We start from the raw sequence: 17623 nt of genomic DNA on the forward strand, positions 1-17623 counted from the left end.
AGCCAAGCCTGCGTCAGGTTCCTTCTGCATCCCCCTGCGGGGGGACCCCTGCTCCGGAGGAGGGGGCCGGAGAGCCGCGGCGGCGGCGGCGGCGGGCGCCTGGGCCCAGGGGGCCGGGCTCCGGGCCCGAGGAGCGGCTGAGGCCGCGGCGGCACCGCCGCCACGGTCGCGGACGAGTGCGGCGCCGGTGAGCGCGGCCCAGAGGCGGCGGCGGCAGGTGAGTGGCGGGCGGCGGGTGCGGAGCCTCCCGGTGGGTGCAGCTGTCACGAGCCGCGCGGCCGCCGAGGCCCTAGGGGGCGGGGAGCAGCTGGCGCCCCTCCGCCCCCTGCTCTCCTTTCTCCCGCTCCATCCCCCTCCCACTTCCCCGAGTTCCCCTCGCGGCCCCGCGCGGCTGGAGGGGGCGGAGGTCGCAGCTGTCACGGGCACCAGCTGGGGGCTGCTCCCTGCCGAGGGAAATCGCTGCAGCAGCGACTTCTCTCCGCCTCTTTTCCAGTTGCCCTAGTTAGCGCGGAGAGGGCGAGCATCCGCGGAGGGGGCGCGAGCTGCGCGGCCGCCTGCCCGGCGTGGGGAGCGGGCGCCCCGGGTCGTCGCCGAGAGGGGGAGCCGGAAGTCGGCGCGGGCGCCCCTCGGCCCCGACGACGCCGTGACCTTGGCCAGCCCGCTCACCTCTCGGAGTCTCGCCTGCCCGGACCGCGAAATGGGGGCGACCGCGGCGTCCCTCTCCGTCAGCGCAGCCCTCGACGGCGCTCGGGTTTGACCCCGGCGCGCTTGCTCGCCCCTTCTCCCGAGAAGGGGTTTCAGAGGTAGACATGGGATGAACACTGGACATGTTCCTGTCGCGGCCGGCGTTTGGTCCCCTTCCTGGGATTCAGCCGAAAGGGCCGAGGAAGGGAAGCAAACATGTTGACGAGGGGCGATTGGGAGGTGGGGTTGGTTAGTGGGCAGTGACAGAATTCAGGCCGCTCTCTAGTCCCTTGGAAAAGACCTGAAGAAATCGGACACCAGGGTCTCCAGTCCTTACTACCCAGCTGTGGTGGCTGCTTTTTAATTTTTTTAAAAGCAGTTACCCCCATGGGTAGACACTGCCCAGTCTGACGACGTTAGAGGAAGACGGAGGGGTTGACAATACAGCCTGTGTGTGTGTGACAAGGACAGGCCACGGTGTTGTGGCCGGAGAGTTTCCTGGGAAGGAAAACTTTTAAGCTGGAGGGTCTGTTAGCCTCTCATGCTTGGCCCTCCTCATTTCTTGTAGAGGTGTTGAACAGGCAGGTGTCCTTGTGGAGAAGGTGACATTTTTTCTTCGGAGAGGGTGAATTTTTAATGTCGAGTGTGATGTTGGTAAGTGAAGGGTTCTTGAGTGACTTGCAGCCCCAGCACCCTCTGTGGATGCCAAGAGGAATCTCTGTGGCGATGATTTGTGAGGGCTGGTGCTTACATTTCAGTGATTAAGAAATCAAGTGTCTGCTTAAAACATTACTGCCGTGAAGCGTAGATTATATGGTACAGTTGAGGGGTGGATCTCAAGGGTTAAATTTGTTTGAGGTTTGTCTCCTCTTTTGAAATTGGTTGGAGGCTAGTCTCAAAAAAAAAAAGCAAACAAAACAACAACAACAATAACAACAAAAGTTGACCAGAGGGGCCTCAGCTTGTTTCACAGAAGCTATGATGTTGTAGGAAGGGGGTCGGATTTCTTCATGTTGAGAATAATGTGAAAAGAAAGTATTATTTGCTTGGGTCTCTTGGCTCTTGAACTAGAAATAGTTTTGGGTTAAAGGTAGCAGTGGGGTTTGATTCAGCTTAACAAATAGTCATTCCTTGAACTATTTGCCATAAATTAGATAAAATGGAAGTGTTTCTGTTTTATCTCCTGTACTTTGTGGAAAGGTCTAATTTGGTTTTGTGAACGAATGTCCGAAATGTTTTCTCTCTGTTTCTTCTTCAGACTCGATGCTTTGGGAACAGTGGGTCACAAAGAGGGTCTGAGTTGGGAATACATGGTTTAGAGAGAAAATAGAGGACTGCTGCTTGTAAGAACAGGTGTTTAGTTTGATTTTTGTAGATGTTTTCTACTGGTTATTTAACAGCATTGAGGTTTGCTTTATAAGGTGCAGAGCGTGAATTTTACATAGCTTATACTTGATCTCTTCCTTATTTCTCTCAGAAAACCTGTAGGATTGTGCCTATTGAATGGCTTTTTGTGTGGTTTAAACCAAGGGAGTGTTTTAGATCTGCAGTGGTTTTACTGGGGGGGTGGGGGGGGGAAGCGCTTGATGTAGCGAATGGTGATTGTTTCACTTAAACTACGATTATATAGACATTGCTTTTTCCTCCCTCTTTCTGCGAACATTTGTTTTTGTTTCTCCCTCAATTCCAGGGTTTCATTTCTAGAAATCTGGGCTGGAAACAGAAGCAGCAGTTTGTATAATCCCAAGAACTTGCTTATGCCAGGAAGCTGTAAGGGTAGCATGAAGTGGGTGTGATGGAAAGACACTGCTCCTGCTTAAGACATTTAACTGTTGAGGGAGTCTAAGGTCAAACTTTAATTTTTGTTGAATTTCCTGTTTTCTACTTATGTGTTAATCTTTTGGTGGGCAGAAGATTGGGTTGCTATGGTGCTAACTGGTGTATATTGTGAAAGTGCTGGCAACATATGCTTTTACTCTATAGGGAAGGGTGGTAAACAAGCCTAAATAATTTAAAGATGTTGTTCTCAGAATGGAATGTTCTGTGCATGTCCTCTTGATCCTGCTAATCCAGTGAGCGGTCTTCACTAGGACTAAATGTTGAGTAAGTGATGAGGGTGGTAGAGAGGTGCTGAAAGGTCGAGTGGTTGGAGAGGGGGTATTGGGCATTTCTTGAAATTCTTTTTTTTTTTTTCCTTTTTGTGGAGAACGGGGTCTCGCTATATTACCCAGGCAGGTCTCGAACTCCTGGGCTCAAGCTATCCTCCCGCCTCTGCCTCCCTGAGAGCTGGGATTACAGGCATGAGCCACCGCGCCCAGCCGAAATTCTTTTCCCTATTATCTGTATCGGGAATCTGTATACCAGACTGTGATTTATAATTGTTTTTCAAGGCCGTTTTCGTTCTCCCTGTTTGGTTGTCATCAATTTCATATACCTTCTCTTCGATACTACCTCTGTTCTGTACTTTAGTTTGTCTTTTTTCTGTGTCTCCCAAGGACTCCACATTGTTTGAATGTTATGTTGCATGTCTTACAAAGTTGGTTGGCCTTAAGCCATGTGGCTTAACATCGTTTTCATTTTAGGGCAGGTGTGGGAGGTCAATACTAGCGCACAACACGGAGTAGAATCTAAGTCATGGCGCATAGGAGATCCCGGTGATGCTCATGATTGTTTTGGCAGTGGTTTTTGCCTTCTAAATATGATTATAACAGAGATTCTCAGAGGACCTCCTGGCAGAGGTCCAAAAATGTTTTGGAGGGTTCCATTTTGCATTACTTGCAAATATTGAATGCTGTGGTGGGTGTGGGCTCCGGTGAAAACCATGTGTCTCAGGAGGTGGATGTCAGAACACTGTATCTGATCTGGGCCGCAGAACCGTATACATTTCTCCCTATCTTAGATAACTTTCCTACCCATTTGGGAAGACTAGACTGTAGGAAAGGACTTTTTAAAATTGCTGCTTTCCCAGATTAGCCAGTAGTTTAGCCGTTGGCGATTGGCAACTAAGGACAGGCCTCATGTTCTATTCTTAACATTGAAGATGAGGTCTAGTCATTTAAAACCTTCCCTTTTCTTTATATTTTAGTTAGACCTTGCGCCTTTCAACATTTGATGTCAGAGGTCATAAAATGGCCTCGTGGCAACTAGGTACCATTCTTGCTTGCTTTTTTTATAGCTTAGTCCTGGAAAATGGTTTGTGGTCATGTAGTATTTGGATTAATGTATAGAAATGATTATTATGTATTTCTGCAGGATACGTGGCTGAATAAGGGAAATTATTATAAAACACTGATACCAACATATAAGTCCAATTCGATAAGTTTAAGTAAAGTGAGTTATATCCGTGCTTCTTTCCCCATAACCCCATCTGCAACACTGAATTTTTGAGGCTCCTTGGAGTGATAGGCTTTTAGAAAAGCTTAGTATGGTTATCATATTTAAACGATAAGTAGCTTATGCCAAAATAGAAGCTCTAGTCACTCGAGGAGTTATGGAAGACTCACCCTCATCTTAGATATATTTTGTTCTTACCGCTCCCCGAGAGTGTGTTTTAGTGTGTGGAGGGCAGGGATGTTTGGTTTTACTGAGTAGCCCTGACCTGACCATTAGGCACAGACAGGCCAGACTCATAAAAATAGGTGCAAGCACAGAAGCAAAATGCAGCCATTATCAGGACCAGAATTCTAATTGCACTGGATTATCCAGTTTTTCCAGAGTGATGCTTCATTTTTGCCCTTTCAGCTTATAATTGTGAAGCAATTTTAAAGCATCTTTTAGAAATGGAGCGCTGACTTCAGACAGACAGAGGTGTCTAGCTCTTCCAGATACTTAGGTTGATGTAGCCTTGAGCTATAACCACACTAAACTTCAGTTTTTATATTTAAAATTGAAGTAATGTACTTGTCCTCATTTTGTAATCTTTAAAATAAATTATTAAATATGTTTAGCATGTGATTGGCACATAGACATTAATGACTAGCTAACAAATGGGTGTTTCATTAGCGAATTCATCACCAGATTCTCGCATTCTTTTCTTTGTAATTTCTCAAATTTTTTCCTTTATTTCTGGTTCTGCAATCTGGTCCTCCTGTCATTTGCACATGGAGTAATAGGAGTCACATTGACTCTGTGGGCCTGAGTTTCTTTATCATTAAATGAGCATATTGGTCTAATTTCACATTTCTTCTTGTTTTAAAATTCTATGATTTGTAGGTTTACAGCTGTTTGCTTGCATGCATTTACCTCTCTAATTTATCCTACACATAAATGCTGAAGAAATTCCCTTCTAAAAAAAAATTTTTTTTTAATGTTATTGTTTTCAGAGGAGACTTTCTGTGGGCAAATTTATCAAATGTAAATCATTTAAACTGATTCTTTCATTTCCCATTCCAGAAAATTTGCTGTAGATGGCATATGCAGAAATGCTTCGCAAACTGTAAAGTGTTAAACAATGAAGAAAGTATTATGATAATCATAGATATCTTGTGTCTTTGCTTTTACATGTTCCATTTTCTTCATTTAAATTGGATTTCCTTTATGTTCTCGTGACCTTCAAAAACAGCATCAAAGCTGGTATGTTTTCAAGAAAGCTTGATTTTTATCACTCCCTTAGCATTAGTTATTCTGTTCTATATAATAAACTTCTCTTTCTCGCTCCTTCTTTTGAGAGAGATTCTCTTTTTAGTGTATGTTGATTGGTTTTCCTAAACAGATTGGAAAATGCTTGAGATGCCGTGAACTACAACATTTAGAGTAAAAGAACCTTAAATGATCATTTAGGACGGCCTTCTTAATGTTACAGCTGAGCAGACTAAGTCCATGCAGATGCAGTTGGGAATGGGGTTTCTTTATGAGAGTTACTTTTTGTATTGAAAGTTAAAATATCGGGCCGGGCGCGGTGGCTCAAGCCTGTAATCCCAGCACTTTGGGAGGCCGAGACGGGCAGATCACGAGGTCAGGAGATCGAGACCATCCTGGCTAACGCGGTGAAACCCCGTCTCTACTAAAAAAATACAAAAAACTAGCCGGGCGCGGTGGCCGGCGCCTGTAGTCCCAGCTACTCGGGAGGCTGAGGCAGGAGAATGGCGTAAACCCGGGAGGCGGAGCTTGCAGTGAGCTGAGATCCGGCCACTGCACTCCAGCCTGGGCGACAGAGCGAGACTCCGTCTCAAAAAAAAAAAAAAAAAAAAAAAGAAAGTTAAAATATCACAAAGAGATTTTAAATTATAAGAATTCTTGTAAGCTTTTGAGTAATGTGTAAGCTAGGAGGAAGGGAGGAGTTTTTTTTTTTGACCGAAATTTGACTCTAAAATATTGTAAGAAGGTATTAATCAGGAATTAATTAAGACCATTCTCTCAAAAACTACAAAAATATCTGCAGAAAAATGTCTGCTTTTCTTGTAAGGCCCTCATTCACAGTCAGCAAGTATTTACTGAATATTGTCTCTGAGCCAGGTACTGTGCTAGCTCTACATATTACATTTCATACATGAGGAAACAAGGCTCAGGGAAGTTAAGTGGCTGACGTAAGATTGCACAGCTTGTAGGTGTTAGGGATGACATTTGAGTTCAAGCCTACTGAGTGGAAATCATATTCATACCTTTCAGTTGACTTCTCTTCAAGCGTGTTCATCACACTTGGCCACATTATACTTTTTTTTTTCTTTCTGAACTTTCTTTCTCTTGAATACATGTGTTGTGGAGACTCCTGCAGTCTCATTCCTTTCTGATAACCCGGGAGGCATACATACCAGTTACTTAATGAAAATGTCACTTTAAGATTCTTGTGGACCGGGCGTGGTGGCTCACGTCTGCTATCCCAGCACTTTCCGAGACTGAGGCAGGCAGATCATGAGGTCAGGAGTTCGAGACCTGGCCAATATGGTGACACCCCGTTTCTACTAAAAATACAAAACTTAGCGCGGTGTGGTGGCGCAAGCCTGTAGTCCCGGCTACTCAGAAAGCTGAGGCAGAAGAATTGCTTGAATCAGGGAGGCAGAGGTTGCAGTGAGCCGAGATCGCGCCACTACACTCCAGCCTGGGTGACAGAGGGAGACTCTATCTTAAAAAAAAAAAAAGAGATTCTTGTGCTGTTTCTGGTCTCACCTTTGTACTTCAGTAATGTTGATTCTTTGGTGCTTTTACCCAGGTAAGCTTATCTTTGGTTGGTTTTGGATTCTTAGCCATAAAATTCTGCCTCTCAAGTTTTGTTGGTATTTAAATAGCTAAAGCTTAGCGTGCTTTGGTTTTGTTTTTGTTTTTTTGGAACAAATTGCTTGGTCATTCTCTGTGATTCCAGTTGTAATTTGAATGGTTGATTTTATCTTAAAATTTCAGTTTGCCTATGTGGTTAAAACATTTACATACTTTTATTATCAAGCATAGATTTGATTAGTTAACAGAAGATATTCTATTGTGAGTATATGTATGTATATAAACATATCACATCGTATTTGACCAGATAGTTGAAGGATGAAATGTCCTTGAGTTTTGAAAACATCTGTATGTGTAATATTGACTTTACTTTGGTGAATTTGTTTGGAAGAAATAAAAAGTTACTCTGCAATGTCTAATACCTCCCTCTCTATCCTAAATGGTACAGGTAGTCTGTAATTGAATTTTTAAGTAGCTACTCAATCATTCGTTCAAGACATAGTTATATGAGTACATACTTTGTTCAAGGTAGTGTGCTGTAAAAAGATAGCGGTTATTGGGAAATTAACCGATAAGATATAGATCCTGTTCTTAAGGAGATTATGACCTGAGAGAGGTGATAAGACAAACATACAAATACCTATACTACTAATTGAATGTGATGAGTGCTGTGAGACAGGTCCTGAAACAGTACTTTGAACATTCAGGGAGAGGGAGTGATTATTGTATTTTCATTTGAGAAAGATCAGGGCAAGTTTTATGGAGGGCTTGGTGGTAGACAAAAGCATTGAGGGCAGGGGATTATTTCTTTAAGAATAGGGACAAGGAGAACAGTATATTCAGGAAGATTAAATAGCAAAGATGAAAAGACAGGAAGTAATGCAGGGGAAAGTGCAAGGAGTGTGGCATCAACTGAAGTGGGAGAGGGAAGCATATCGTCTAGGTGTAGTAACAAAACATTGGTGGATTTTAATGGAGGGAGGTGGTGGGGAGCAGTATGTAGTAAGTATGTAGATATGGATGAAAATGAGAAATGTCAATTTTCCCAATTTACGTGGATCTTTTCTTGGCAGGTTTTATACCCCAAATTTTATATTTTTGGTTTTTGAAATGATTCCATATGTAAGGCTTACCCACACTGGGAACTTATTCACTCATTTTTATGTATATTTAAATACAGATTATATGTTTTTTTTTTTTTTTTTTTTTTTTGAGACGGAGTCTCGCTCTGTCGCCCAGGCTGGAGTGCAGTGACCGGATCTCAGCTCACTGCAAGCTCCGCCTCCCGGGTTTACGCCATTCTCCTGCCTCAGCCTCCCGAGTAGCTGGGACTACAGGCGCCCACCACCTCGCCCGGCTAGTTTTTTGTATTTTTTAGTAGAGACGGGGTTTCACCGTGTTAGCCAGGAGTTTTTTTTTTTTTGAATAGAAGTTAGTACAAAATCTTTTTCACTGCCTTATATTTTTTTGAATTAACTTTTTTATTTTTTACTTTTGATTATGAATTATGCCTTAACCTACATGTGATGTGAGATATGCATATTACATGATACTTGCCCAAGAGTTAGCCAGTTGATCCAACATGATTTATTAACGTATTCGTTTTAATAATTCCCCACTATTTTGAAGTCTACATTTTGATGTGCTGTTTCTATACTCCCTTTTCTCTGATTCTGCATTATTTATTCCAAAAAGAGATACATCTATTTAATATGTGACAGTTCCTTACTGGTTTATATATTGTTACTGATAAGGCAAATCCTGCCATCAACTTTAAAAAAGTATTTTAACCTCCCAGTGGTTCTTAGATGCTGATTTGAGTTTATTAAATATATAGATGAATTTTGGACCAACCAGGATTGCATTATTCCAAGATTCCTCCAGCCTCGTTCTATGGCCCTTTGTTTATCAGGTCTAATTTCATCCCCTCTAGATGTCCTTTATATTGTTCTTCGTGTACTTCTTTTCCATTTTATCTTCTGTTTCATACCACAGACTGTTTTTTTTTTTTTTTTTTTTTTTTTGAGACGGAGTCTCGCGCTGTGTCACCCAGGCTGGAGTGCAGTGGCGCGATCTCGGCTCACTGCAAGCTCCGCCTCCCAGGTTCACGCCATTCTCCTGCCTCAGCCTCCGAGTAGCTGGGACTACAGGCGCCCGCACCACGCCCGGCTAGTTTTTTGTATTTTTAGTAGAGACGGGGTTTCACCATGTTAGCCAGGATGGTCTCGATCTCCTGACCTCATGATCCACCCGCCTCGGCCTCCCAAAGTGCTGGGATTACAGGCTTGAGCCACCGCGCCCGGCCAGACTGTTTTTTTTTAAGCAGTAAGTATTCTTTTTTTTTCTTTTTGAGATGGAGTCTCTCTGCCACCCCGGTTGGAGTGCAGTTGCGCAATCTCTGCTCACTGCAACCTCTGCCTTCCAGATTCAAGTGATTCTCCTGCCTCAGCCTCCCGAGTAGCTGAGATTACAGGCGCCTGCCACCACGCCTGGCTAATTTTTGTATTTTTAGTAGAGACGGGCTTTCACTATGTTGGCCAGGCTGGTCTCGAACTCCTGACCTCATGATCCACCCGCCTCGGCCTCCCAAAGTGCTGGGATTACAGGCTTAAGCCACCACAGCCGGCCTTTTAAACAGTGTGTTATCACTTGGCATTCTTTAAGATGATGGAGTGGACTTGTTTGTTCAGTGTAAAATTGTCTCTGTATAAATATAAGTGTATCTGATTATATAAATGAGATTGGTCATATAAGTTGGAAGCCCCTGGCTCTCATTTATAGTTCATGATTTGTTTTACTGATTTATTTATGCCTTGCCATGTTCCAAAAAGAATTTAAGGCAGGATGTGTCATGAAGAGTCTTGGACCTTGTTCCAGCCCTGTCTGTTATTTGACTGATGCCCCTAGCCTATGTTACTCATTACACGAAGGGAACAGTGTTGAAGACAACTAGTGTCACTGAATGTGCTGTGGTGTGTCTTTTGCCAAACTGGTAGTAAATCAGAGATGATACAGTGTAATTGGGGTACCTTTAAAGATAGGTCCTTTGAAACTTTGATAGCATACAGCAGAAATTGGTTGGAAGTATCCCTTCAAGTATCCCTGCTGGGTAGGCTGTTAAAGAGCCTTCACTCCTGGGACCCCAGGCACTTTTAGCACAGTAGTTTCTTTTTTTCTTTTCTTTTCTTTTCTTTTCTTTTTTTTTTTTTGAGGTGGAGTTTTGCTTTTGTCGCCCAGGCATGTGCCACCATGCCTGGCTAATTTTGTATTTTTAGTAGAGATGTGGTTTCTTCATGTTGGTCAAGCTGGTCTCGAACTTCCGACCTCAGGTGATCTGCCCGCCTTGGCCTCCCAAAGTGCTGGAATTACAGGTGGGAGCCACCACGCCCCGCCAGTAGCTTCTTAACATTAAATTATCTGCGAAATGGAAGAAATACTAGAGGTCTATGAGGATGTTTCTTCTCTTTCAGTCTGTTGTGGTGGTTTGTAGTTTACAGGGGCTTGGGTAACTGGATTTTAGGTTTATTATTTTAAATAGTAGACTATTAACACTATTTTGTATTGCAGTAGAGATCACTTACGCAGATCTTTTTTATACTATTTCATAGAGATTAACTGGTCACCTTGTGGCAGAGGAGTTAAGAATGATCTAATTTAAAGATGACTTACTCAGTATTTTTTCACAAAAAGACGAATGTCCCAAGTTTGTTACCACCTTCTGTGAAACGTGGCTATACGTGGTATGTTACCTAGCAAACACACTTAATCTGCCCCTTTGAGATAAATAGGATAAGTTCTTAACAGTGATTCAAAAAGTATCTATCTTTCAGAACAACAACAAAAAATTTAATGCTGTAGAGAAAGGATATTGAAAATGGATATTTAGAATTATTTCTATTATGGAATTTAATTGCTGAAAATTATGTGTGTTACCTTAAGAGCTTTTTGTGTATGTATACTTGAACTTGGAAACAGAATTTTCTAACCTGTATAAAAATCTTGTAAAAGAGGTGTTTAGTGGTTTTGAGCCCATCTGCTGAAAACACAAAAAGGCAATACCATCTGATTAGTTTATAAGAACAACTGATGGCCATCAGAAGATATGGAAATGCACTAGCTGAATTTTGGCAAAAACCTTTGCTTAAATGGTGAATGGGATTGGAAATTGAATATCATGTTTTATTCAGTGCACCCAGTAATGGAGTTCTTCTTTTGGTTTTATTCATCTTTGTGAGGTAACATTTTTCAGCTATGATAACCATTAAAACCAAATAAAAGTTATATCTCATAAAAATGAACTGAATTTAGAACCAGACCTTCAAGTTGCTATATTACAAAGTATGAAAGCAAGATATAAAAATAACAAACCATGTTCATTTACATTGCTGTCACAAAAAGTAGTGAATGGTGTTTATTAATAACAATATTGGGAAAAGCACAGAGTTTTTGTGCCATCAATAAGAAAAGTAAATGTTTAAAAATTTGTTTACTTGCTATAATAAATATTCTTTTTAATTTCCATTTTTGTGTATGCTATATGTACACAAATTTATTGATTTGGTGTGCAGTATATATAAATTATAAATAAGTATAATGGCTTCTTATTTAGAAACTTTTAAACCATGAGATATGTCATAAAAATGGCTATCATGATTCTATACCAAAAATTCTTAACCTGGGGTTCATAGAATAAGAGCCCCTGGATAGGCTTTAGGGGATCTGTAAGCACTTTGAAATTGTATGTAAAATTTTGTGAGTCTATATATTTATCTGGGGAGAGGATCTAGAGCTTTCACCAAATTCCTGAAAGGGTCCATGACCTCCCCCAATGGTTTAGGATCTCTGCTTTTGAGGAGTGGGACCTCAGTAACTCTATTCATCCAGTTGTACCCTCTTGCCAAGTTTGATGGATATATCTGATGTCATTACTCAAGCCCACCGTATGACTAGATGTGCAGTCTGTTTTTCCACTTTGCAATAGATGTGATTGCAGTGCCTTTGGCTTTTACAGGTGTTTGAATTCTGTCTGTTTATTGCACAACTACCTGGCCCTCCATCCCTTGGCTGCTTTTATATATGTTATTTTCCATCTGTATCACCTTAACCCCCAATTAAAAAGAGTGGCCCTATTGTATGGCTGTAGAGACAGGAATATATAAAGAGCCCAGTTTCAATTCACTTTGCTTCAAGTATCCCTGCTGGGTAGGCTGGGATTCACAGTTGTTGTGCTTTTGACCTATCTTTAGCATCTGAATTTCAGCTTTCTAGAATTCTTTGGGTCTGATTTGACATATGCTAAAAACACTTTGCAAGTTCTGTAGGCTCTTTTCTCCTCACTGATACCATTCTAATTCAGGCTTAATTATTATTCTTTTTTTTCTTTTGGGGCTTAATTATTGGTCAAACAATTAATTGGTCAAGCAAAGTGGTCCCACTCCCCAGTGAGTTCCTTCTTCGTGTATGTCCCAAATTTTGATTTGGAATGATTATCCTAATTTTTACTTTAATGGTACTGTTTTGCTCAAAAAAACCTTCAGTGGTTCCTCATTACTGTCAAGATAAAGTTGTTCCTTAGCCTGGCATTTAAAGCTTTCCAGTGTCTGGCACCAACTTTCTTTCCTGGGTTCATTTCCCACTAGTCTGCCCCAATAAATTGTGTTTTGAAATAAAATTGTCAGTTTTTTGTCCTCTAAACATCTCTTGAGCTTTTCTCTTTCTACTTCTTTATATGTTATTTTCCAAGGAATGTTCTCCCTTAATCTAGTCTATGCCTCTTGAAATTCTACCTATCCTTTACAGCTCAACTCAGATTTCACCTTGCTTATTAAGTGTTCAGACCATAAAATTTAAAAGTAATCAATTCCTTCTGTGAACTCTCAGTATTTATTTTCCTTGTTATTCACTTAATACTTCACATGTACAACCTTGTACCTTATGAAATTTTTTGTTTTTGTGTGTCCTGTCTCCTATATTAGGGTGTGAGAATGGCAAATGGGGATTATGTTTTATATTTTGTCCTCTGCATTGTCTTACACACATAGATATTACAATATTTGCCAAGTCATATTGATTAAATCATAATGCTACTTATGAATATACTTAGAGAAATAGACTTTTTGTGGGTGTGAATGTGTGCATGTGTGCATGCATGTGCGTGTTCCTGGAATACTCGCAGATAAACTAGGGATTTTCTTGACTAGTTTCAGGGTATTTAGGGAATTGAATTGGAAATCTGATATTGCTTGGAGAACTTGTTGTTCCACAACATAAGAAGTTGGCTGTAAAGGGATATGCTCAGAAGTCTGGAGTAGCCTGGTGAGTCATTGTTCTCCAGTGTAGAGCGCTACCTGTCCCGGGTGACAGAAAAACTTGGGTTCTTTCCTCTGTCTTCTTTACAGTGATGGAAACACAAAATCCTCATGTATTGAGGATTGCTACATTTCTGTTTTAATTTTTCAACACAGTCTTCACAATAAAATACAAATTTTAATTGCATATCTGTTGTTTGATAATATGGGGCACCATAAAGTAATTATATTTTAGGATTCTTGCCTTTCAAGGAGATTATAACCCCTCTAAGGGAGTCTCATTTGCTATAAATCATACATGAATTTAAAAATAATATACAGCAATATGAAATATGTCACATGAGAGTATATGGCTTAGTTTTTAACTGAGATATATGGAAACTTATCTAGCACTTAACTATTTTTTCACTCACTTGAAATTTATTATCACGTATACTTGTCTCTGTATTTTTTTTTTTTTTTAAGACGGAGTGTTGCTCTGTCGCTGGGGCTGGATGTAGTGGCATGATCTTGGCTCACTGCAACCTCCGCCTCCTGGGTTCAAGCAATTCTCCTGTCTCAGCCTCCCAAGTAGCTGGGATTTCAGATGTGCACCACCACACACAGCTAATTTTTATGTTTTTAGTAGAGATAGTGTTTCGCCATGTTGGCCAGGCTGGTCTTGAACTCCTCACCTCAGGTGATCTGCCTGCCTCGGCCTCCCAAAGTACTGGGATTACAGGCGTGAGCCACTGCACCTGGCTACTTGTCTCTGTTTTTACGTGTATCCTTTCCTTCCAGGTTGTAAATTATAGTGGATAGAGACTATTTATTGTACTAGTTTGTACCACAGTGCTTTCATAATGCTCTACCCACAGTATACATACATGTTTGTTACCGATGATACTAGAAGCCTAGTATGATCTGGGTAGGTTTTCTAGAGGAAGTGGGTTTGATTTCAATTTGTGGGCTTTGGAATGTTGCTTATGGCGTAGTCCCATGGAACATGAAAAAAGCGTTTTTAGTTAATAAAGTAGGTTTGGTGTACCATCTAGAACATGAAGCCTCCTTGATTACTGTGGCTTTGGCCCTAAAGTGACTCACATCAATTCTTCTTATAGGCTATCGGCTAAAAGTAGTCACAGGGTACTAGGGTACTACTTAAGGGGCTAGGAAGTGTGGGTAAGAACATGAATATTTGGTGAGGAATAAATGATTTTGCCTTACTATAGCAGAATTGATTTTCTTTAGCAATGAATACCAAAATTGGTAGACCCTGCTTGGAGTTATTGAAGAAAAGAGGAATTGCTTTTATGTGTCAACCTAAATGAAATTTTTATTATTAAATTTATTTGTGAAAAGAACTTACAAGTACTGAATGGTAGCCTTTGGGACAGTTAAAGGAGAAATTTTACTAGTGTGTCTATTTTAGGGATAAGTATTATGGATTTTTTTAGTTTGCTACCATCTTTAGAGTGGATATTTGAAGCAGAAAGTGAATATTTGACTTCAGTATACCTGATCCAGGACTTTCCTACATATATGGTTTAACTGGTAAGATTACAGGTAAGAAAAATGATAGAGGGGCCGGGCGCGGTGGCTCAAGCCTGTAATCCCAGCACTTTGGGAGGCCGAGGCGGGTGGATCACGAGGTCAGGAGATCGAGACTATCCTGGCTAACACGGTGAAACCCCATCTCTACTAAAAATACAAAAAATTAGCCGGGCGTGGTAGCGGGCGCCTGTAGTCCCAGCTACTTGGGAGGCTGAGGCGGGAGAATGGCGTGAACCCAGGGGGCGGAGCTTGCAGTGAGCCGAGATCGCGCCACTGCACTCCAGCCTGGGAGACACAGCGAGACTCCGTCTCAAAAAAAAAAAAAAAAAAAAAAAGAAAAGAAAAATGATAGAGGGAGTAAAGGGCTTAGATACTTTTGGAGACTTTTGCTGTCTGAGGAGTTCACAAAATTTCTCTAGTATCCTTAGAAGTCATTTTCCCCCATTATCAACATATTGCTAATTAATTAAAACCGGTTTTCCTCCATTTTTTGTTTGCCTTTCTAATGCTTGGTTTGTTAAGGACTATTGGGTGGTGGTTAAAATAGTTGGCCAACTATCAGTGTTGGCCAAGTGTGCAGAACTGCTAGGAAGCTTAGATCCTTATTTGTCCATGAGGCTTGTTTTTTCCCTGTTTTATTCCTAAAGTCATCAATCCTGAACTTTTTAAACCTTAGACTTTCTGACTATGTTCCAATATTTTTTTCTTTTTTCTTTTTTTTTTTTGAGACGGAGTTTCGCTCTTGTTGCCGAGGCTGGAGTGCAGTGGGGCAACCTCGGCTCACTGCATCCTCCGCCTCCTGGGTTCAAGCGATTCTCCTGCCTCAGCCTCCCGAGTAGCTGGGATTACAGACATGCACCACCATGCCCAGTTCATTTTGTATTTTTAATAAAGACGGGGTTTCTCCATGTTGGTCAGGCTGGTCTTGAACTCTCCACGTCAGGTGATCTGCCCGCCTCGGTCTCCCAAAGTGCTGGGATTACAGGCATGAGTCACTGCACTTGACTGTTTTTTCCTTTTTAATGTTGAATAATGAACCATATAAAATAAATGATGACATTTTAATAACAAATTCAAAGAAAAGGAAGTATATAGAGTTAAAAAGTGAAAGTCTCTGTCTTGAAGACTTTTTTTTATGGTAGCTGTTAATTTAGACTGTGTAGTAAACACCCCTTCCCCCATTCTTTTTTATTTTTTTTAGGTCATAGCATCCTTCCCTTTGGCCCAAAGGATGGGCATGTGACTCAGGCTTGGTCTGTCATAACACTTAATTCTCTTGGATACAGTGATTGCTGCCGGATGGCCATGTGACGACCTAAGTAGGTTGAGTCCTTCCTTGAGATTGAAAAACATATTAGATGAAGGACAGGTTCATCCCGTTGGAGTTGCTAAGCTGAGTTAACATAGAGAGTGCCTTGAAGGAAGCCCATCTGCCATAGGAAAGAATGAGGCCAACATACAGAGTAAAGCAGAGCTGACTGAGACAGACAGACTCACTCACACACACACTCACTGTCACATGCTTCAGTGCATAAGCATTGGGAGCCATTGGAGCCTTTAGATCTAGTTGCACTCTATATTAGATCCACCCAATATTTCCCAGTTAAATGAACTAATCAGTTGCCAGTTTGCTTGTGCTGGTTTGCATTGTGTTCCTGTCTTTTGTAACTGAAAGAGTCCTTGCTAATCCAGACCCCTGTTGGCATCATCATCATCATCATTAGAATCTATGTAGTAAATTTTTTTCCAGGTCTCGTTACCAGGAAAAGCTGTGTTTCCTTTGACTAGCTGGTTCGCTTGTATTACGTAGTCATCATGACTTTTGGAACTGATAGTTCTTTCTCTCTTTGGCTAATGATTTAGTTAGCTGGGGGTACATGTCTCAGTTGGACGCTCTATGGCTGCTTTATTCAGGTGATTTATGGCTGAGCTGAATGCTGGGAAACTCTTGCTTTGAGGACTTTGGGGTCAAAATCATTGTGATGACATTGAAGGCTAGAGAACTTTGGGACTCAATTTGACTGTCCATTGGTGCAGATTCAGAATCATTTTCAGAGGGTAATTTCGGCTCGTTACTTTCTTGGCTCACCTCCGTGGAGAGGTGGGTTGGCAGGCTACTTAGGCATCTTTAGTGGTTATGTTCCTTAATTATCGTAAGAGAATATTCACTTGACTGCATTTGATTGACTATGAAATATATATAGTACCTATAATTGGCAGTATGGAAGAGCTTCACTCTAGCAAGTATGTATCCACATACTCTGCCCCGTGATTTTTATTAAAAAACCTAGAAACAGCATTTTTTTGAGAACTGCTTAAAACTCATTCAATCCATTGCTTTAGAAATAATCAGTTTTTACTGGACTAGGCAAGAATACCAGAGAGTATGTTGATTGCATTGTTTTAGACTGGGATAGAATTGCTTTTGCAGAGTTGTTCTTTGGTGTAATGCAATAAACATTTATTGAGAGCTATTAAAACAAACAGCTTTATGAAATTTAGCACTCCTCTTGTAGAATTATTGTGAGGATATTATCTCCTTTATCTCAGTGTCCTTGTTGATGTTGTTACTACTATTACAGTACTACTGTTACTATTAGTGGCTCATCTGGAGGACTAAGATGAGCTCATAAAATGAGCTAATATGTGATGGGCAAATACTGTCTTTAGCTGGAAGCAAATACTTATATTCAAAGGGAGACAGCTTTGTGGATGAGGGTCTGTGTTAGGAGTATGGGCTCTGGAGCCAGATTTCCTAAGCTTGAATTCTGGCTGTCTCTGCTACTACCTAGTTGTTGCATTACTTAACCTCTTGGCGCCTCAGCCTTTTCATCTATTAAATAGGGATAATAGTATCTATCTCCACAAAGTGGTTGTGAGAATTTTGTGAGTTTATATGTACAAAATGCTTAGGTCATGCCTGGTCCAGAACATATACAGTAAAG

General features: G+C 41.3%; 1 protein-coding gene across 1 annotated transcript in view; it reads left to right on the top strand.

Annotated features, from left to right (window-relative positions):
• Positions 1–546: 546 nt before the first annotated feature.
• The window catches only part of NCOA1 (nuclear receptor coactivator 1), a 275560-nt gene continuing 258483 nt past the window's right edge, over positions 547–17623 (top strand). Inside the window, exon 1 of the mRNA XM_025354227.1 lies at positions 547–803. The gene's annotated coding sequence lies outside the window, so the exon portion shown is untranslated. The remainder of the gene's footprint in view (positions 804–17623) is intronic.

This window comes from Theropithecus gelada, chromosome 13, assembly GCF_003255815.1.
Source record: "Theropithecus gelada isolate Dixy chromosome 13, Tgel_1.0, whole genome shotgun sequence".
Classification (NCBI taxonomy): domain Eukaryota; kingdom Metazoa; phylum Chordata; class Mammalia; order Primates; family Cercopithecidae; genus Theropithecus; species Theropithecus gelada.